The 21964-nt window shown below is 43.4% G+C and overlaps 1 protein-coding gene across 2 annotated transcripts in view; it reads right to left on the bottom strand.

Annotated features, from left to right (window-relative positions):
• LOC138648041 (calcium-activated chloride channel regulator 1-like) overlaps window positions 1-4021 on the bottom strand; it is a 55222-nt gene extending 51201 nt beyond the window's left edge. The window contains exon 1 of one of the 2 annotated variants that reach the window (XM_069737513.1): window positions 3839-4021. The gene's annotated coding sequence lies outside the window, so the exon portion shown is untranslated. The remainder of the gene's footprint in view (window positions 1-3838) is intronic. The other variant, XM_069737514.1, reaches the window with a different exon arrangement.
• Window positions 4022-21964: the final 17943 nt, after the last annotated feature.

Below are 21964 nucleotides of genomic sequence, written 5' to 3'. Positions count from 1 at the left end.
CTGTGTCCTCTAGTCAGCTGTGCTATCTAGTCAGCTGCGCCCTCTAGTCGGCTGTGTCCTCTAGTCAGCTGTGTCCTCTAGTCAGCTGTGCCCTCTAGTCGGCTGTGTCCTCTAGTCAACCATGCCCTTTAGTCGGCTGTGTCCTCTAGTCAACCATGCCCTTTAGTCGGCTGTGTCCTCTAGTCAACCATGCCCTTTAGTCGGCTGTGTCCTCTAGTCAACCATGCCCTTTAGTCGGCTGTGTCCTCTAGTCAACCATGCCCTTTAGTCGGCTGTGTCCTCTAGTCAACCATGCCCTTTAGTCGGCTGTGTCCTCTAGTCAACCATGCCCTTTAGTCGGCTGTGTCCTCTAGTCAACCATGCCCTTTAGTCGGCTGTGTCCTCTAGTCAACCATGCCCTTTAGTCGGCTGTGTCCTCTAGTCAACCATGCCCTTTAGTCGGCTGTGTCCTCTAGTCAACCATGCCCTTTAGTTGGCTGTGTCCTCTAGTCAACCATGCCCTTTAGTCGGCTGTGTCCTCTAGTCAACCATGCCCTTTAGTCGGCTGTGTCCTCTAGTCGGCTGTGCCCTCTAGTCAGCTGTGTCCTCTAGGCAGCTGTGCCCTCTAGTCGGCTGCGCTATCTAGTCAGCTGCGCCCTCTAGTCGGCTGTGTCCTCTAGTCGGCTGTGCCCTTTAGTCGGCTGTGTCCTCTAGTCAACCATGCCCTTTAGTCGGCTGTGTCCTCTAGTCGGCCATGCCCTCTAGTCGGCCGCGCCCTCTAGTCGGCTGGGCCCTCTAGTTGGCTGTGCCCTCTAGTCGGCTGTGTCCTCTGGCCGGCCGTGCCCTCTAGTCGGCTGTGCCCTCTGGCCGGCCATGTCACTAGTTGGGGCGCAGCCTCGTTCAAGTACAAGTGTATGGAACAAGCCTTCACCCACTGGCCTGGAGTATACATAACTCATACACACCCTCCTTTCCGTGGTCTGAAATGGGCAAATTCCCGCAGAGCACAGTGCAGTCACTTTGTGAGCCTGCAGAGTTATGAATCGACCCAGCGCACGCACTCTGCACTGAGGATATTCATAAGTCTGCAGGCTCACAAAGTGACTGCATACTTATCGGCTTTGACAGGACAATCCCTTTAAAAACTAACTGGCAGGTACTTGGTATCAGAGGCAGCTACTTGCCTGCTGTGCCCGGCGCCGACACTGTCCGCTCCTGCCAAGGATTCAGCTGCTCCATGTCCACAGCGCAACTCTTCTTCCTCCGAGCTCCTTTGTCCAAGGGGCGTCACTGCTGACATCATGCTGATTGACAGCCAGCTTCCCGCAGTTTGACAGCCAGCTCCCCGCTGCCTATCAGCATGACGCTGGCAGCCATGCCCAATCAACATAGCAGAAAGGAAGAGAAGTATCTGCTCTGGCAAAATGGCATCAGTGAAAGCAGCTGAATTGCTGGCAGGAGCGGTCTGTGACTGCTCTACGTTGGCAGAGGTCTGTGCCGGGCACAACAGGCAGATGCCTCCCTGTTAGTCCTTAGCATATTGTAAAAAAAAAGAAAAAGTCCTGGATAACTCCTTTAGCTGGAGCGTGATTATATATTATTTCATATTTCTAACAATATTGGCAGCTCTTCATTTATCTTGTACAACCCTTTAAAGAAATATTTTTTAAAGTCAAATATTTTGACTGCAAAATCACCACAATAAATGCTGAAAAACGATATATTGAATTACAGTGCCGGGACAGCGAAATCATTTGTGTCAGTCCAAAATGTTTAAGGCATTCACTTTCTCATCTGTCCATGTGTGATAGCGACAATAATTCTAGTGATCACCATAATAATAATAATAATAATAATAATAATAAATGGTCTTATAATTGTGACTTTTAAGTAAGTTTGATACAATCTTCCGGCTGGAGTTTGCCCTTATGCTGCCTGGAATCTGAGCTGCCGTTCAGGAAAACACAAGGGGGTTTGAAAACACAGAAACACAGTCACAGTCCGAAAGAGAAACTAGAGCGGGTCACATGACTCAGCGGTGGGAAATTCCGCGTTCTATAAAAGCAGGGACATAAGGGGAATTTGTGTAACTGTCCAAAATGATAAATAACCCAACACATCTGAGATGTATCCGAGGATTAGGCACCAAGGAGATCCTCAGATTTAGAATTCACTTAAACGATCTGTTACATTTTCTGTGATTGTTTTGCAATTTTTCTGACATTTCTGTTTTGTGTAGAGCAAGATTTATTGCTGCCAAAAAGCTACTGACTTATCACAAAGGTACAAGCTGGTATTCTCTGTTATCGGCCTCAGCATCCCAATAACTGACCCTGATGATGCCTGCCTTTTTTTTAAAGGGAAACTGCAAGCAAGTTTTGCAACCTCACCTGAGAGCAGTGTAATGTAGAGACAGAGACCCTGATTCCAGTGATGTGTCACTTACTGAACTGCTTGCTGTAGTCTTTATAAGATCCTTGTTTTATCAGTAGGAGATTAGAGGAGTAATAAACCTGCTGCCAGGTAATCCAACCTTGCCCCTACTACTAATTGTCATTTTCTGCCTATACACAGTGTACACAGAATGCTGCCAATCAGTGGTATGGGTAGAATTACACAGAGCTGAGTATTCAGAGAACTGCAGCAGAGAAAAAAAATGAATACAGAGCTCTGCATAATTCCACCGACACCACTGATTCGCAACTTTCTGTGAACACAGTGCATAGGCAGAAGATTGCAATCAATAGTGGGGGCGTGGTTGGCTTCAGGTTTATTAGTCCTTTAGTAATAATCCCCCGCTGATAAAACAAGAATTTTATTAACACTACAGCAAACCGTCCAGTACGTAACACATCACCGGAATCAGGGTCTCTGCCCCTACATTATGCTGATCTCAGATTATGCAACAAAAATCTATTGCAATTTTCTACAGTGTGTGTCAGGTACAGATATTTGTAAAACAGGCATACAATGTAATGATCAGAAAACAACTATTCGCCATCTTTGTAGGTGTCTATCTTGGAGGTACATTAACCAATGTGCCATTGAAAGCGGTTTCCATAACCATCTTCTCTTTTTTCAGGTTCTGCACCCTTAATGAAGCTTCCACAGCCCCTATGCTCCCCTCCCCTGAATGTGCGTTTGGGGGTCACAGCTTTCTCTAATGATGAGGCACAAGAAACCTTCTGGAAGAGCCGCGTTAGGAGAGGTGTCATCAGAGCCAACGCTTCCAAGAGTCCGAGATGGCTCCTTTTAGATGACCAAAAAATAGATGGCAAATATGATAATAAGAAAATGTTATGGAATTGCTATTCAATCAATACATCCGTATTCAGTTTTTTTCTTTAATAAAGTGTGTATAGCTAGGTCATTCTTCTGCAAAGATTCATAATACAGACTTAGCCCTGTATCTAAAATATTTGGAAAATATTATAACATATATATTGTAAAATATATGATAAAAATAATATAGGCAATTTACCAGCTATATGTATGTTTTGTAAACAGAAGGTAATTAACCGTAAAGTCGCACACATAACGACTGCTGATACAGAGTGGCGTCCCTTAAAATGATATGTATGACGCGTGTATGTGCCGGAGTGGGACCAGAGGAGAATACATTCTTTGTTTAGAAATTATTCAACTCTATGGCCACATTGTACTCATATAATAGTAACCTAGTAATAATAATATATTGGTAAATAGAACGTTGGCTGTTCAGAAGTTACATTATAGAAGCTGCCGGATAAGAGTGAGACACAAGAAGTATGAAGAACGTGTTAGCACAAGTATAAAGTTATCAAAAAGCAGAATAGTAAAAGTGACCCCAGACTAGAAGCGTTTCCTCCCAGTCACTCACCTGATGCCTCAGTGTAGGGAGCAGCTCCTGGCCATGGACTGACAGCTACTTGCTCGAAGGCAGCTATATACTCCCCTAGGCAGCACGAATTCCTGCCGCACACTCCCCTTTCTGTATCTTCATCCTGTCTGTGGGGCGAGGGCAACTCCCCGTGGACTTCTAGACAACTTCTACTGAAAAGATAATCTGTGCTGCTTACGCAAAATACCTTCGCGCTCCTGTAAGAACGACATAGCGTCGCGTGGAATATTCGCGACATTTCTTTTTCATTGACTCGTGCATCCACAAATATTAATTGAAACTGTATACTGTAGGCTAAATGTTATTGTCCGCTGATGCGTGAAAAATGAATGACGTGTGGATTGCAAAAGGATGTAAAATATGGATATATTCATGGCGAAAGGATAGCCATACGGATAGAAAATATACTTTTTTTTTTCTGGCTAAAAATTGGAAGATTTTTGTATACTCTAAATGAGAGTCAATTATTTATTCAGGGACAGATATTTTTTATTCAGGTGCATAATAATGACGCTCTTGTTTTCATACGTGTGAAATGTGACGCAGAAGACCCTAGAAGAGGGAGATCTGCGGGGACGAGCTGTGGGAAAAGTTATCATGGCATCTGGACAACATGAAAAAGAAAAGAAAGATAGCTACTCCAATGATAAAACATGGCACTTATAAGTTACCTGTATGCAAATGTTTAGTTGTGATACTGACTGTGTGTCATCAGCACTGTGATTCATGTGTGGGCTGCAGTCTGATGATGGCTGGTAACCATAATTCTCAGTATTTCCTCACTGTTGTTAAGGTCATACTGGGTGTTGTAGGTTCATGTAACACAATTTTATATGGAGCTGACCTGACATTACATTTAATCACTGCACTAATGGTTGTTCTGGTGATGTGTTGCTGTTCTAATGGTGGTTCTGGTGATGTATTTCTGTACTGAAGGTGGTTCTGGTTATGTATACTATACTAATGGTGGTTCTGGTGTTGTATTCTTGTACTGATGGTGGTTCTGGTGATGTATTCCTCTACAGATGGTGGTTGTGATGCTGTATTTCTATACTGTTGGTGGTTCTAGTGCTGTATTACTGGACTGTTGGTGGTTCTGGTGATGTATTTCTATACTGTTAATGGTTTTTGTGATGTATTCTTGCACTGATTGCAGTTGTGATACTGTATTTCTGTACTGATGTTGGTTCTGGTGTTGTGTTCATATACTGATGGTAGCTCTGGTGATATATTGTTGCATTGATGGTGGTTCTGGTGATGTATTCCTGTACTGAAGCTGGTTCTGGTAATGTAGTTTTGTGCTGATGGTGGTTCGGGAGCAGTATACGTTTACTGGTGGTGAATCTGAATCTGGCGATGTATATATGCAGTGTCGGTGGTTCTGGTGATGTATTTCTATACTGATGATGTTTTTGATGCTATATTCATGTACCTATAGTGGTTCTACTGATGTATTTCTGAACTGATCGTGGCTCTGGTGGTATCTCCTGTACTGTTTTTGGTTGTGATCTTATACACATGTAACAATTCATAACCTGTCAGATAATGTGACACATGGCTATGTTAATAAAGAATTGTGTTGTCTGACAAGTTAAGGATTACTATATCTGTATTTATATTAGGAGCAGTAATTATAAAATTAGGCACTGAAGCATGTCAAATCCTGACAAGGTGTCATATACTCACAGTCACTGTGGGGAGCTCAACCTTCTTATACTCTCCTCAATTGAAAAGGAGTGGAGTTGATCATAAAGAAAAAAGCAGACTGCTTTCAGTACAATTGTTCTCAACAATAAAATATCTTAAAATGCAAGAATAATAAAAAGAATATACAAAAAATACACAAATAAAACAATTCTTCTCTATAATAAAACATCCTAAATGCTTGTAAAGAAAAAATACACAAATAAAATATGTGCATCTGCACATAAATGCAATGCCATTTATGTGCTGATGTAAATATTTTATTTAGTGGGTTTTTTGTTAATGATCAAATCCACCCTTTTCAGTTGAGGAGCGTATAAGAATGTTGAGTTCCTCATTTTACTTGTAGACACCTGAAGAAGGCCGTTCACAACCAAAATGCGTTGTCCTTTTTTTTTTTTTAAATACCCCTTTTTGGAGAAAAATCACACTGCTACCCCATTTTTATTTTACTTTCTGCGGTGGAAGCACCACATACCTGGATCCTCTCTAGCCACTATATACCGATGGAGCCCAACTTGGAGGAACTTCCTACAGTCCATCAGGTCGGCTAGAGTCCACAGAACAAATCATTCCTAGTGTTGTGCCTCAGCCCACAAACCAATCAGGTGAGTATTGTCATTTATTTATCACACAATCTACTGATCCTTCCATACTATGCTTAGATTGCGCTACATTTTTCTCCTTTCCTAAGGGAATCCCATTTTATAAAGATAACCCTTATGATCTTGGGTTAGGATTACAAGTGCTTCTCACTAAATTAGAATGTCATCAAAAAGTTAATTTATTTCAGTTCTTCAATACAAAAAGTGAAACTCATATATTATATAGAGTCATTACAAACAGAGTGATCTATTTCAAGCATTTATTTCTGTTAATGTTGATGATTATGGCTTAAACCAATGAAAACTCAAAAGTCATTATCTCAGTAAATTAGAATAATTAGCAAAAACACCTGAAAGGCTTCCAAAGCATTTAAAAAGGTCCCTTACTCTGTTTCAGTAGGCTCCACAATCATGGGGAAGACTGCTGACATGACAGATGTCCAGAAGGCAGTCATTAAACACACTCCACAAGGAGGGTAAGCCACAAAAGGTCATTGCTATAGAAGCTGGCTGATCACAGAGTGCTGGATCCAAGCATATTAATGGAAAGTTGAGTGGAAAGAATGTGTGGTAGAAAAAGGTGCACAAGCAACTGGGATAACCACAGCCTTGAAAGGATTGTTAAGAAAAGGCCATTCAAAAATTTGGGGGAGATTCACAAGGAGTGGTCTGCTGCTGGAGTCACTGCTTCAAGAGCCACCACAAACAGACGTATCCAGGACGTGGGCTACAAGTGTTGCATTCCTCATGTCAAGCCACTCATGACCAATAGACAACGCCAGAAGTGTCTCACCTGGGCCAAGGAGAAAAAGAACTGGACTGTTGCTCAGTGGTCCAAGGGGTTGTTTTCAGATGAAGGTAAATTTTGCATTTCATTTGGAAATCAAGGTCCCAGAGTCTGAGGAAGAGAGGAGAGGCCACAATCCAAGCTACTGGAGGTCTAGTGTGAAGTATCAGTGATGGTTTGGGGAGCCATGTCATCTGCTGGTGTAGGTCCACTGTGTTTTAACAAGACCAATGTCAGCGCAGCCATCTACCAGGAAATGTTAGAGCACTTCATGCTTCCCTCTGCCAACAAGCATTTTGGAGATGGAGATTTCATTCTCCAGCAGGACCTGGCACCTGTCCACACTGCCAAAAGTACCAATACCTGGTTTAAAAACAACAGTACCACTGTGCTTGATTGGCCAACAAACTCATCGTACCTTAACCCCATAGAGAATATATAGGGTATTGTCAAGAGGAAGATGAGGGACACCAGACCCAACAATGCAGACGAGCTGAACGCTGCTATTAAAGCAACCTGGGCTTCTATAACCCCTCAGCAGTGCCACAGGCTGATCACCTCCATGCCACGCCGCATTGATGCAGTAATTAATGCAAAAGGAGCCCCGACCAAGTATTGAGTGCATTTACTGAACATACATTTCAGCAGGCCAACATTTCGATTTTAAAATCATTTTTCAAGCTGGTGTTATAAAGTATTCTAATTTACTGAGATAATGACTTTGGGGTTTTCATTGGCTGTAAGCCATAATCATCAACATTAACAGAAATAAACACTTGAAATAGATCACTCTGTTTGTAATGACTCTTTATATGCGTTTCACTTTTGTATTGAAGAACTGAAATAAATTAACTTTTTGATGATATTCTAATTTAGTGAGAAGCACTTGTACATAAATGACAGACTATACAAAGTTTTATTTTAGTAGGTTTGGATACCAAAATCTAGACCACTATAACTAATTTTATATCTAATAGTATAGTTAAAGGGGTTACCAGCAATAAATAATGATTTAATAAAAATGCTAAATATTTACATTATCAATGTATTTGCCCCACAGAATTGGAATATACATCCACTACAATACTACAGCCCTAGGGATTTGTGAAAGATGGAAATATATAATACTAGCTATTGAACCCGTTCTACGCCCGGCTGGCGAGCATTTATATTGGTATATGGTCTCCATCCTGTCATGTGCTGCTCCATCCTGCGTCGCTGGGCGCCGAGTGCTGGGGGGCCTGAGCAGGCGGGGACACCGGCGCGCTGTGGGGGTCAGGTGCCAGAGTCGCCGCTAGCTCAGGCCGCCGACACTTGCTATATTCACCTGGCCCTGATCCAACGCTGTGTGCCGCTTCTTCCGGGTCTTCTGGCTGTGACTGTTCAGTCAGAGGGCGGTGCGCATTAAGCGCGTCATCGCGCCCTCTGAACTGTGAACGTCACAGGCAGAGGACCCGGGAGACGGAGCCGCACGCAGCGCTGGAACTGGGGACAGGTGAATATAGCTTATACTTACCCTCCTGGCGCGTCCCTGCCTCTCCGTTGGAGATCGCGGTGTGCGTTCAGTGTTTACGCATACCGCGATCTCCTGGGAGCGTCACTCTGTGGGGGCCAGACTGCGCCGGCGCTTGCGCAGTCTATAAAGGCTTCGGACAGAGTGACGCTCCCGGCGTTATATTATAGATATATAATGTGACTAAAATTATGTGTTATATCACAAGGAGCATTTGTACCGCATTCTGACATTGGAATGATCTTTCAGGACGACCTGGATGATCTTTATCAAATGTGCAAGTTTAGGCAACATCTTATTGGTATTTCATAATAGTACATGGTTATTAGCATGTTCAGGTCTTGTTACTCCATAGTCAGGTTCTGTTACACAAGTGAAGGCTAAAAATTGAAAAACTGCGACCACTACATTGTCATGGACAACTTTTTACGTTATTTTTTGCACATGATCCCTCTATTTTTGATATATATTTATAGAATTCTTGTTTCTAAATGATTAGGAACTTGTCTTCTTTGCATTATTTGAGGTCTGAAACTGAAAGCACTGTGTTTTTTTTAATTATTTTGACCATTTCTCCTCTTCAGAAAAAAAAATACAAAATTTAGTGCTTGGAAATTAAGATACATGTTGTTAGAAGTTTATGGAATAAAAGAACAATTTATATTTTACTCAAAAGTATACCTATAAAGAGAAAAATCTGAAAAAATGAACATTTTGCAGCGGTCTCTTAATTTTTGCCAGAGCTGTTTTTGTATGAGGAATGAGGTGCAAATGTAAGAGATAAGGAATATGGTGCCTACTGTTTGTAGGGGGATATCTTACATATTCTTTTTTCCATTTCATCATACAGTAGTAATCCATCCATGCCCTTGAATCTGGAGCTTTTGGAAACTCCAATCGGTAATATCACTAAGGGCTTATTACAGACTTGCAAATTAATTGTTTGGGACGAATGTACCATTGCACACAAGCAAATGGTTGAGGCCCTCAATCATACCTTCAAAGATATTCAGTGATCCCATCACTTAATGCGGGAATTGTTATACTTTTTACAGGTGACTTCTGCCAAATGTTACCTGTTCTTAAGGGAGCAGCGCCAGCAGACGAGCTGAATGTCTGTTTAAACTCTTCTTATCTATTGAGACATATTCAGAAGCTAACGCTGACTAGTAATATATGGGTTCACTTGATGGGAAATACTACTGCCGACTAATTTACTCTCCTATATATTGTGGCCTCTGGCAATCTGGATTGTCAGTGTTAAGTCTTGTACTGCTTGGTGAAGGAGTGGAGGATTCGGTGTTCAGTAGAGGCGGTTTTGGAGAGTTATTCTGTGATAGTTGCTTGCTGTTTTGGTTGTGTGTATTGTCCCCATCCTCTCCCATTTTGTTTACCTTCCTAATATCTCTGGTGTTCTCCTCTGTTGTCTGTGAGTGCATATTTTGCATGATTGGTGATTTCATTTATCTCTGTACGTCCTACCTTGCTTGTCTGGTTTGTGTATTTACATACACTATTCCTCCCCAGTTCCCTGGGTGGTGGACGGGGACAGATATAGGGCTGATTCAGGAGTACAACAAGGTACATGGCCCCAGCATCTTCACCATCAGACGTAACCAGGGGAGCATGGATAGCTAGGGTGCACCTAGTGTCCGGGACAGGGTAGCAGCTCCTGGCCATGGGCTATCCGAATCGTGACACTATTCTTCTAAGAAATTATAAGGGTATGTGCCCATGATCAGGAACAGCAGTGTTTTTGATGCAGCCCACCTGAGTTGCATCCAAAACCCTGCATTCTACATTAGAAGCTGCATAAAGTCACCCACGGAGCGGGTTTACGAGCTGTATCATTTTAATTATCTGAATGTGATAGATGCTACGGTGCCGATGCGGCCACCGGTGCCATTTTGATAAAAATATTTTTTTTCAAACAAAACTAAATGTCTAAACAAAATTAAAAACAGGTATATTATCCACTGTATAACGCTACAGTGCATGCGCCGGCACCTGCCTGATGAATGCAATTTTTTGCTTTTCAAACCATGTTATATTCAGTATGTAAAATAGAGGGCAGGTCAGTGAGGGATCAACAGCCTGTCATAAGCCATGCAGATGAATATGTAATCAGAGCGCCACATAAAGCCCCGCCCACAGTCCGCCCCGGAGCACGAGAATATCGTTAACTGAAAACTACAAATTAAGATTAAAGAACAAACACAAGATGGATTTAATCAACCAAGGTATCATTTTTATCAGTATAACGGTTCCAACCTGACACTGTCTGTAGTTTACTTAGCACATTCCTGCTGATAGTTTCCCTTTAATAGGAACTGTTGCTACTTAGTAATTATAAGATAATATCTGTAATGAGAGATTATTTTATTATATATGATAATTTGGGATGTTACAGAAGCAACTAAGTGTTCCGAAGAAAATATTCTGATGTGTAATGTATTACAGGGAGTCAAAAGCCCTGAAGACACGAACATGACAGGACATGAGTCTATACATATACTAAGAAAGTGAAAGCAGCTTATAACAATAATAATACGTTTGTACGACCTAATAATGAAAAGTGAAATGTTAGTAATTTGTATGAAAAATAAATACAGAAACACAGGGCTCTAGCGCTTAATATAGAAAAGAATAATATTTTATTGTCTGGAAATTATTTTGTGTAATAGTTGTTAGACAGTAACATTTTATTATTTTATATTAAAGGGAATCTGTCATCAGTTATTTTAGTGTCTGAACAAATGTCACTATCTTTTACAGCTTTGTACTGCATTACACAAAGTTGTCACTTGCCTCCTGACACCACCTGTGCACCCCAAAAATACTTTTTGAATTGGTCCCATGCTGTATGTAAATCGCATGGTCCGGTCTGATGGGCATCATTGCTATGGTGTCTGTGCCTCCTCTCTCCTAATGGCCGTTCTTCGGCTCTGATTGATGTGGATAATGTGTCCTGAGTTATCCACAAAGCCCAACAAAATCTCCTGACTGTGTAGCAGTGTCACTGGCTCACTCATGCGCACTTTGCTCTGCCCTACTGGTTCCAGTACATAGGAGCTGGAATGATATCTCTCGGTCTAAGCACAGCTATGTTTTATGACCTGCTCACAGTAGGGGTGGGAAAAGTGCGCCTGCGCAAGCCAGCGGTGCTACTACACAGGTACCAGATTGTGTAGCACTATGTAGGTGATGCAGGTCATCCACATCAATCAAATATGGAGGATTGCCATTAAAAGCATAGAAAGGCCATAGACGTCGTAGCGAGGACCATGAATGATCAATGTTGACCATTGACACGATGATGAGCAAGGGCAGGTTAGTACACGGCGATGGAGGAGGGTATGTAAAAAGGTATTAGTATAGCCAAATTGAGCCTGTGCATTTGTAATACAAATAAATGTTTTCTTATTGTAAAGTCACTAGTCTTTCTAGAGGTGTTTAAAATCAAAAGGCAAATCAGATGGAATGAGAGGAATTGTTGAAATGAAAACATCTTCTAATGTGGCACATCCTGTCATCTTTCCATTTTAGGGCACTGCAGTACATGCAGACCACATCCATTTTTCCTATCTGAACTTTAGGATTATCCTGATAGTTTATGTCTGACTGGTAACAAAAGGCAGCATGTTTCAAATCTCCAACCATTTCCTGTGCCCTGGTGGAAGAAATAGCAATTCTCTTAGTGGCAAGTCGACCTTCTCTCTGCTAAGATGACTCATTGGCCCTTGAGGAAGCAGCTCTTCTTCTCTTATCTGCAAGCCTCACTTCCCTCTCCTCAGAAAGTTCATTGGCTCTTGAGGAAGCAGTTCTTGTTCTCTTGTCTGCAAGCCTTGCTTCCCTCTCCTCAGAAAGGTCATTGGCCCTTGAGGAAGCAGCTCTTGTTTTCATGTCTGCCAGCCTCGCTTTCCTCTCCTCAGAAAGTTCATTGGCCCTTGACGAAGCAGCTCTTGTTTTCATGTCTGCAAGCCTCGCTTCCCTCTCCTCAGAAAGTTCATTGGTCCTTGAGGAAGCAGCTCTTGTTCTCTTGTCTGCAAGCCTCGCTTCCCACTCCTCAGAAACTTAATTGGCCCTTGAGGAAGCAGCTCTTGTTCTCTTGTCTGCAAGCCTTGTTTCCCTCTACTCAGAAAGATCATTGGCTCTTGAGGAAGCAGCTGCTGTTCTCATGTGTGTCAGCATTGTTTCTCGGTCTTCACATTTTTCATTGGCCCGTAATGCAGCTTTTCTTTTCGCATCAGCTGACATTCGTGCCATGAAATTCCTTTTCTTATGAGGCATTATTGTGGTAAAAATAGTCTGTAACTGGCAGTTTCTATATCCTCTCACATAGAGGTAATGTGACTGACATCAGCCTTTCCGCCTACACACCCTAACTGACATGCTATTTTCCTCACACAAGCTTTGTTATACTGAGAATGTCCTTTGTTGCCTATACCAATCAGAGCTCAGATTAATTAACTGTAGCAAAATAGAAGCTGAGCTTTGATTGGTTGCTATTGGCAGCCTGATAAATCCCCAGCCAACAGGAAGCCCTCCCCCCTGGGAGTATATATTAGCTCACACATACACCTAATAGACAGGTCATGTGACTGATAGCTGCCGTACTTCCTATATAGTACATTTGTTGCTCTTGTAGTCTGTCTGCTTATTAATCCAATTTTTATTTTTGAAGGATAATACCAGACTTGTGTGTGTTTTAGGGCGATTTTCATGTGTCAAGTTGTGTGGGTTGAATTGCGTGTGGCGACATGCATATAGCGACTTTTGTGAGATGAGTTTTGTGTGTCGAGTTGCATGTGACAGGTTAGTGTAGCAAGTTGTGTGCAGCAAGTTTTGCACATGGCGAGTTTTGCGCTTGGCGAGTTTTATGTGTGGTGTGTTTTGAGTATAGGTACCGTCACACATAGCGACGCTGCAGCGATACCGACAACGATCCGGATCGCTGCAGCGTCGCTGTTTGGTCGCTGGAGAGCTGTCACACAGACAGCTCTCCAGCGACCAACGATCCCGAGGTCCCCGGTAACCAGGGTAAACATCGGGTAACTAAGCGCAGGGCCGCGCTTAGTAACCCGATGTTTACCCTGGTTACCATCCTAAAAAGTAAAAAAACAAACGCTACATACTTACCTACCGCTGTCTGTCCTCGGCGCTCTGCTTCTCTGGTCTGGCTGTGAGCGCCGGGCAGCCAGAAAGCAGAGCGGTGACGTCACCGCTCTGCTTTCCGGCTGACCGACGCTCACAGCCAGTGCAGGAGGAGAGCAGAGCACAGCGCTGGAGGACAGACGGCTGTAGGTAAGTATGTAGCGTTTGTTTTTTTACTTTTAGGATGGTAACCAGGGTAAACATCGGGTTACTAAGCGCGGCCCTGCGCTTAGTTACCCGATGTTTACCCTGGTTACCAGCAAAGACATCGCTGAATCAGTGTCACACACGCCGATTCAGCGATGTCTACGGGGAGTCCAGCGACGAAATAAAGTTCTGGACTTTCTTCCCCGACCAGCGATCTCCCAGCAGGGGCCTGATCGCTGCTGCCTGTCACACTGGACGATATCGCTAGCGAGGACGCTGCAACGTCACGGATCGCTAGCGATATCGTCTAGTGTGACAGTACCTTATGTGCAAGTTTTGTGTGACGCAACTTTTGCATGTATTTCAAAAACCTGACCGGCACATCCAAACATAGACTAAGTGTGAACAGGTGCTGAACCTAGAGTCGCCAACTCGTATATAGTTAAGTAAATAAGGCAGCACACTGCAGCGCTAAAATTCTCTCTCTCTGTGGAGGGGTATTGGACCTAGCTTCAGGTGTTTTAATTACAGCAGGTCCAATACCCCTCCACAGAGAGAGAGAATTTTAGTCTAAGAAGAGGTTTCACATGTACCCATTCAGAGGGAGACGTTTATTCTCAGCGAGGTAAGGCAAGTTTAGGACCTGGTATGAGAGAGATGCCGTAAAGGGGCTACCAGGTACACATACAATTGGCCATTTTTATGCGCTAAAAGCTCTCATTTGTCATATTTCTAGTGCAGTAATGCAGTTCAAATTTCATGTTTTCAAGTTTACATGTTTTAGCGCTGCAGTGTGCTGCCTTATTTACTTAACTATATACGAGTTGGCGACTCTAGGTTCAGCACCTGTTCACACTTAGTTTATGTTTGGATGTGCCGGTCAGGTTTTTGAAATGTATTCTTTAGCCTTCTGATCGTGCACTCCGCCTCCTAGCTTCAGGTGTTTTAATTACAGCAGGTCCAATACCCCTCCACAGAGAGAGAGAATTTTAGTCTAAGAAGAGGTTTCACATGTACCCATTCAGAGGGAGACGTTTATTCTCAGCGAGGTAAGGCAAGTTTAGGACCTGGTATAAGAGAGATGCCGTAAAGGGGCTACCAGGTACACATAAAATTGGCCATTTTTATGCGCTAAAAGCTCTCATTTGTCATATTTCTAGTGCAGTAATGCAGTTCAAATTTCATGTTTTCAAGTTTACATGTTTTAGTGCTGCAGTGTGCTGCCTTATTTACTTAGCAACTTTTGCATGTGTTGCAACTTTTGTGCAAGTGGCAATTTTTTCATGTGTGCAAGCTTTGCGTGTGGCGAGTTTTCCATGAGGTGAGTTTTGTGCATGGCGAGCTTTGCGTGAGCCTAGTTTTGCATGTGGCGAATTTTGCACGTGGCGAGTTTTGAGTTGCGACTTTTGTGTTTTGACTTTTATGTTGCGAGGTTGGTGTATGTGTGGTGAAATGTGTGCTGAGGGTGGTATATGTGTTCAAGCACGTGGTAGTGTGTGGCACATTTTGCGTGTGTGCTCATATCCCCGTGTGTGGTGAGTATCCCATGTCGGGGCCCCACCTTAGCAACTGTACGGTATATACTCTTTGGTGCCATCGCTCTCACTCTTTAAGTCCCCCTTGTTCACATCTGGCAGCTGTCAATTTGCCTCCAACACTTTTCCTTTCACTTTTTCCCCATTATGAAGATAGGGGCAAAATTGTTTGGTGAATTGGAACTCGCGGGGTTAAAATTCCGCTTCACAACAAAGCCTATGACGCTCTTGTGGTCCAGACATGTGACTGTGCAAAATTTTGTGGTTGTAGCTGCGACGGTGCAGATGCCAGTCCTGGACATACACACATACATACATACATACATACACATTCAGCTTTATATATTAGATTTCTCATGACTTATTGTGACCCATAGAGTCAAAGTACTCCCATAACTAAAAATGTATTACCAGGTTCCCTTTACTTGCTGTATTAACACTGACAGTCATACAGTGTCCTTGTCAACAATGGGAGACTAAATAAAAAAAGAGATTGATCTAACAAGTACATTAAAGGGTCTTTTATAGATCTCCTCTAGAATATTAACCCCTGCAATGCACCTTACATGCAATGCCATCACATAGGAGTTAGTGACAGCACATATCCAACAGTAATGGGTAGGATCAGCAGTAACGTTGATTCTTGCCTTCTTTCCCCTCAGATGCCATCATCCATAGACCCCGTTATCACAATATCAGTGCCCCCTTGGCAATACCATTACTCCTATTAAACATTAATGGTTGCTCAGGAGTTAGCACTGTTTCTTTAAAAAAAAAATGGTGCCAGAGTTGGATCTAACCAAGTACACCTCCTTGGACTTTGTACACTTTTGGTTTTCTTCTGTTGAGCATTGATATTTTTTAATATTTTATTTTATGGAAAAGCACCGTAGAATATACATCAATTTAACATTGTGCCTAATGACTGACTCAAACTTATATGCTCTAAAGAGTCCATAGCCTTTGAGAGAGTTTGTGACCTTTTCATTGTCAGACAGTAATATATTTTGGAAATCGGGGTGTGCAAAATGTGTTGGGGTGTGATTTATGCTCACTTTACAGCTTAAAACACACGCTAAGAGCTGGATTGAGTGAGAGGAGATAAATTAACCCTTGTTGGCACACCCCACGTCACGTGCTGAGAAGTGTGTATGTGACAAGTCATAATTAGTGATGAGCAAGTATGCTAGTTAGTTGAGTTTCTCCGAGCATGCTCGGGTGGTCTCCGAGTATTTCAGCATGCTCGGAGATTTAGTTTATGTCGACGCAGCTGCATGATTTGTGACTGCTAGACAGCTTGAATACATGTGGGGATTCCCTAACAAACAGGCAACCCCCACAAGTATTCAAGCTGTCTAGCAGCTGCAAATCATGCAGCTGCATCAACATAAACTAAATCTCCGAGCATGCTGAAATACTCTGTGAACACCCGAGCGTGCTTGGAGAAACTCGAGTAACGAGCATACTCGCTCATCACTAGTCGTAATGTGAAATTTATTTTCAGTCACTTGGAAGGGGGACAATATATGAAATGTTGTGAACAAGCTCCAGCTGCAGGATTCATGGCCATCTCCTGTTGATTTTTTAAAATAGTAAACTCAGCATTTCCTTTATGCGAGCATATTGGGGAAAAGTGCATAATGCTCATGTAAGTCATCCAGATCTTTGGCTCTTATTAGGTGGCTGTATTGGACATACTGTATGTTGCTTTCCTTTCCAAGGCTTCTGACAGTTGAAGACATCTAAGATAACATTTTTTTTCTTCGAAAACCAATCTTCCTGCCAAAGGAAACAAGGGTCCATATGATACTTTACAACTTTACTCTTATCTGTGTTGGTTTTACTATGTTCACTGACACCCAGCGTCCCCTCTATCTGCTCCCAATAGAAATCAGCTTAGTTCTTCTAGTATATGCTTCCAGGGGGGTTTCTTGGTTGATCTGTACAACATTTTATTTTTTTATGCAAATCTTGCGATTATGACATCCACCCATCCTACAATATAATATTGTAGGATGCTTGCAGGTGCCTAGGATGCAGTGACACACAGGAGGCAGAGCAAGGGTTAACAGGTATTTTATATAAAACAACAGTAAGTCAAGCAGGGGGGGCACAAGAATAAAGGTAATAATAGATTAAGTTATCAGTCTCTGGGCCTTGGTGGAGGGTGGCTGGAAGATCCCTCGGTGGTGCCGCAGGTGATGCGATATGTCTCCGATCCGGTCCCGCAGTAAATCAATGCACTGTCTTCTCGCGGTGATGAATCCTCTGGGTCCTTTGGCATGTGGTCTCCTGGTACGGGCGTGAGATGCTGTAGAGGTATAGGTCCGCGGCACAGCGGACATAGCAAACAGTTCAGTAGACAAGGCTGCAGAAGAAGTACACAGACCAGCGGTCACAGCCTCAGGAACAGGCCAGTTCTCAGTGTGCACCGCAGGGATATGGCTGAGTGGTGCCTCCGCAATGGCAAGCGGAACAATGCTATGCACTCTGTACCGGTCACGGTAAAGTGCGGAGGCCTCTCTGAGCTGTGACTTGTCAGTCGGGATGGACTTGCTAACTGGGTATGATGGCAGGGATAGCTGGCATGGGTCTGTTGAGAGGGAGTCAACCATCTTTGTGTTCACACTCTGGTTCCCTCACGAAAGCCCCATCTTCCCGCACACACACTATTTAAGTCGGATCCGCCCCTTCAGTCAGGTGTCCTGAACTGCTCCGGTCAGAAATCTCTTCCCCCGGAATAATGGTGACAGCCCCGAAAGTTCCAGCCCAGAAATGCAAGAGGGACCGTTAGCCTGGATCTCCTCCCTACACTATCTTAACCATGCAGTTTTGAGACTGTATATTGCGTGCGATTGATTGTATACAGTGTTTGTATATACAATTATGTTTTCGTGGTGCATTTTTATACTGCATGCTGCTTATCAGGGTCATTAGCACTGATGTTTCAATTGCCTAAAATAACCAAATAAATTTGGGCCATGTAGTTAAAAATTGCACCTGATGGAGCGTCCTGAATAGTTTCAGAAGGATTCTAAAAAAAGAGAAACGTGCCAGACAAGCTAAATAAACACCGTCTGCTATACCACCGGATTATAAATGATAAAGGAGATTCCAGCATCTAAAGAGGAAAGTATTCTTTACAGTTAGAGCAGTCAGATTGTGGAATGCTGTACTACAAAAGATAGTAATGGCAAACTTTATACACAAGAACTGTAAGCTTCTCTTACAACAATGGCCTTGTGGGTTATAAATAATCTAGCGATAGATAGTGTATAAATGGGAAAAATGGACCTATATGTTTTTTCAGCCGATGTACCAATATGTAAATAAAAGGATTGGACAACCAGGACAAAGCAAGGAGAAGTCAAAATAATTCATTATAGTAATGTAGTGGCTCCATATATTTGGGGATCCAGAAGGAAAACTAAAGGTACCTTCACACTGAACAACTTAACAACGATATCGCTAGCGATCCGTGACGTTACAGTGTCCTGGATAGCGATATCGTTGTGTTTGACACGCAGCAGCGATCTGGATCCTGCTGTGACATCGTTGGTCGGAGCAGAAAGGCCAGAACTTTATTTCGTCGCCACATCTCCCGCAGACATCGCTGAATCGGCGTGTGTGACGCCGATTCCGCGATGTCTTCACTGGTAACCAGGGTAAACATCGGGTTACTAAGCGCAGGGCCGGGCTTAGTAACCCGATGTTTACCCTGGTTACCATTGTAAATGTAAAAAAAAACAAACAGTACATACTTACATTCCGGTGTCGCGTCCCCTCGCCGTCAGCTTCCCGCACTGACTGTGAGCGCCGGCCGGCCGTAAAGCACAGCGGTGACGTCACCGCTCTGCTTTACGGCCGGCCGGCGCTCAGTCAGTGCGGGAAGCTGAGGCCGGGGGACGCGACACCGGAATGTAAGTATGTAGTGTTTGTTTTTTTTTTACTTTTACAATGGTAACCAGGGTAAACATCGGGTTACTAAGCGCGGCCCTCCGCTTAGTAACCCGATGTTTACCCTGGTTACACGGGGATTTCGGCATCGTTGGTCGCTGGAGAGCTGTCTGTGTGACAGCTCTCCAGCGACCACACAGCGACGAAACAGCGACGCTGCAGCGATCGGCATCGTTGCCTATATCGCTGCAGCATCGCTTAATGTGACGGTACCTTAAGCAATTTTTTTTTTACACTTACATTTAAAAAAAAAAATTTTGCAAAGTACGGCACATAAATAATTTGGGGTATGCCTGCAGCCCACTTTGGAGGCACAATTTAGAATTCCATTTACATGTCTTTTGTAAATCTTCTCCATCACTATATCAAGTAAATTACTTGGTCCAGCTGTTTCCTTTTTTGGCAGAGGGGCCTTCAAGCCTTCGCACCCCCTACACTACAGTATAAGCCGCTGGAAATGATGATAGATTTCAAATAAAAAGTTAGAAAGATACTTATCTGTATTTTACATTCTAAAATTTTGAGACATAATATCATCATACACATATTTTGTACATGATGTATTAAAGGGACTCTGCCAGCACAAAATTACTTTTCAAACCAGGTGAAGGCACTCGGTGCACTCTTGGCGTGGTAGAGCCGTTTAGTATACTTTCCCATATGCTTGTGAGTCGCCCTGCCAGGGCCATGGGGTGCCCGGTACCGGGTACGGTGTTCACAAGCGGATGTCACGGTGGCGACCTGGTCTGTGGCCCTGGGAGCCCATGTAAAAGGGGAAAGTCTTTAACCCCTTTCTGACATATGACGTACTATCCCGTCGAGGTGGGGTGGGCCCGTATGACCACCGACGGGATAGTACGTCATAGCGATCGGCCGCGCTAACGGGGGGAGCGTGGCCGATCGCGGCCGGGTGTCAGCTGACTATCGCAGCTGACATCCGGCACTATGTGCCAGGAGCAGTCAAGGACCGGCCCCGGCACATTAACCCCCGACACACCGCGATCAAACATGATCGCGGTGTGCCGGCGGTATAGGGAAGCATCGCACAGGGAGGGGGCTCCCTGCGGGCTTCCCTGAGACCCCCGGAGCAACGCGATGTGATCGCGTTGCTGCGAGGGTCTCTTACCTCCTCCTCCTCCTTGCAGGCGCGGATCCAAGATGGCCGCGGCATCCGGGTCCTGCAGGGAGGTGGCTCCACTGCGCCTGCTCGGAGCAGGCGCCGGGAAGCCTCACTGCTCTGTGCACTATAACATGATGCCCCTCCCCCATGTGTAAAAAAATTTAAAAAAAAAATTCCCCCCCCAAAAATAATATTCTTCCTATAAATACATTTCTTTATCTAAATAAAAAAACAACAATAAAAGTACACATATTTAGTATCGCTGCGTCTGTAACGACCCCACCTATAAAACTATATCACTAGTTAACCCCTTCAGTGAACAGGGAAAAAAAAAAAAACGAGGCAAAAAACAACGCTTCATTCTCATACCGCCAAACAAAAAGTGGAATAACACGCGATCAAAAAGACTGATATAAATAACCATGGTACCACTGAAAACGACATCTTGTCCCGCAAAAAACGAGCCACCATAAAGCATCATCAGCAAAAAAATAAAAAAGTTATAGTCCTCAGAATTAAGCGATGCAAAAATAATTATTTTTTCTGTAAAATAGTTTTTCTTGTATAAAAGCGCCAAAACATAAAAAATGATATAAATGAGCTATCGCTGTAATCATACTGACCCGAACAATAAAACTGCTTTATCAATTTTACCAAACACGGAACGGTATAAACGCCTCCCCCAAAAGAAATTCATGAATAGCTGGTTTTTGGTCATTCTGCCTCACAAAAATCGGAATAAAAAGCGATCAAAAAATGTCACGTGCCCGAAAATGGCACAAATAACAACGTCAACACGTCCCACAAAAAACAAGACCTCACATGACTCTGTGGACCCAAATATAAAAAAATTATAGCTCTCAAAATGGTAACACAAAAAATATTTTTTGCAATAAAAAGCGTCTTTCAGTGTGTGACGGCTGCCAATCATAAAAATCCGCTAAAAAACCCGCTATAAATAGTAAACCAACCCCCCTGCATCACCCCGTTAGTTAGGGAAAAATTAAAAAATTAAAAAAATGTATTTATTTCCATTTTCCCATTAGGGTTAGGGTTAGGGCTAGGGTTAGGGCTAGGGATAGGGCTAGGGCTAGGGTTACGGTTAGGATGAGGGCTAGGGTTAGGGTTAGGGCTAGGGTTAGGGTTGGGGCTAGGATTAAGGCTACAGTTAGGGTTGGGGCTAAAGTTAGGGTTAGGGTTGAGGCTAAAGTTAGGGTTAGGGTTTGGGCTACATTTACAGTTGGGAAGAGGGTTGGGATTAGGGTTAGGGGTGTGTCAGGGTTAGAGGTGTGGTTAGGGCTACCGTTGGATTAGGGTTAGGGGTGTGTTTGGATTAGGGTTTCAGTTATAATTGGGGGGTTTCCACTGTTTAGGCACATAAGGGGCTCTCCAAACGCGACATGGCGTCCGATCTCAATTCCAGCCAATTCTGCGTTGAAAAAGTAAAACAGTGCTCGTTCCCTTACGAGCTCTCCCGTGCGCCCAAACAGGGGTTTACCCCAATATATAGGGTATCAGCGTACTCAGGACAAATTGGACAACAACTTTTGGGATCCAATTTCTCCTGTTACCCTTGAGAAAAT

The sequence above is a fragment of the Ranitomeya imitator genome, chromosome 8 (assembly GCF_032444005.1).
Source record: "Ranitomeya imitator isolate aRanImi1 chromosome 8, aRanImi1.pri, whole genome shotgun sequence".
Lineage (NCBI taxonomy): Eukaryota > Metazoa > Chordata > Amphibia > Anura > Dendrobatidae > Ranitomeya > Ranitomeya imitator.
The sequence above is the reverse complement of the archived record's forward strand: the minus strand, read 5'-3'. Positions and strand labels throughout refer to the sequence as shown.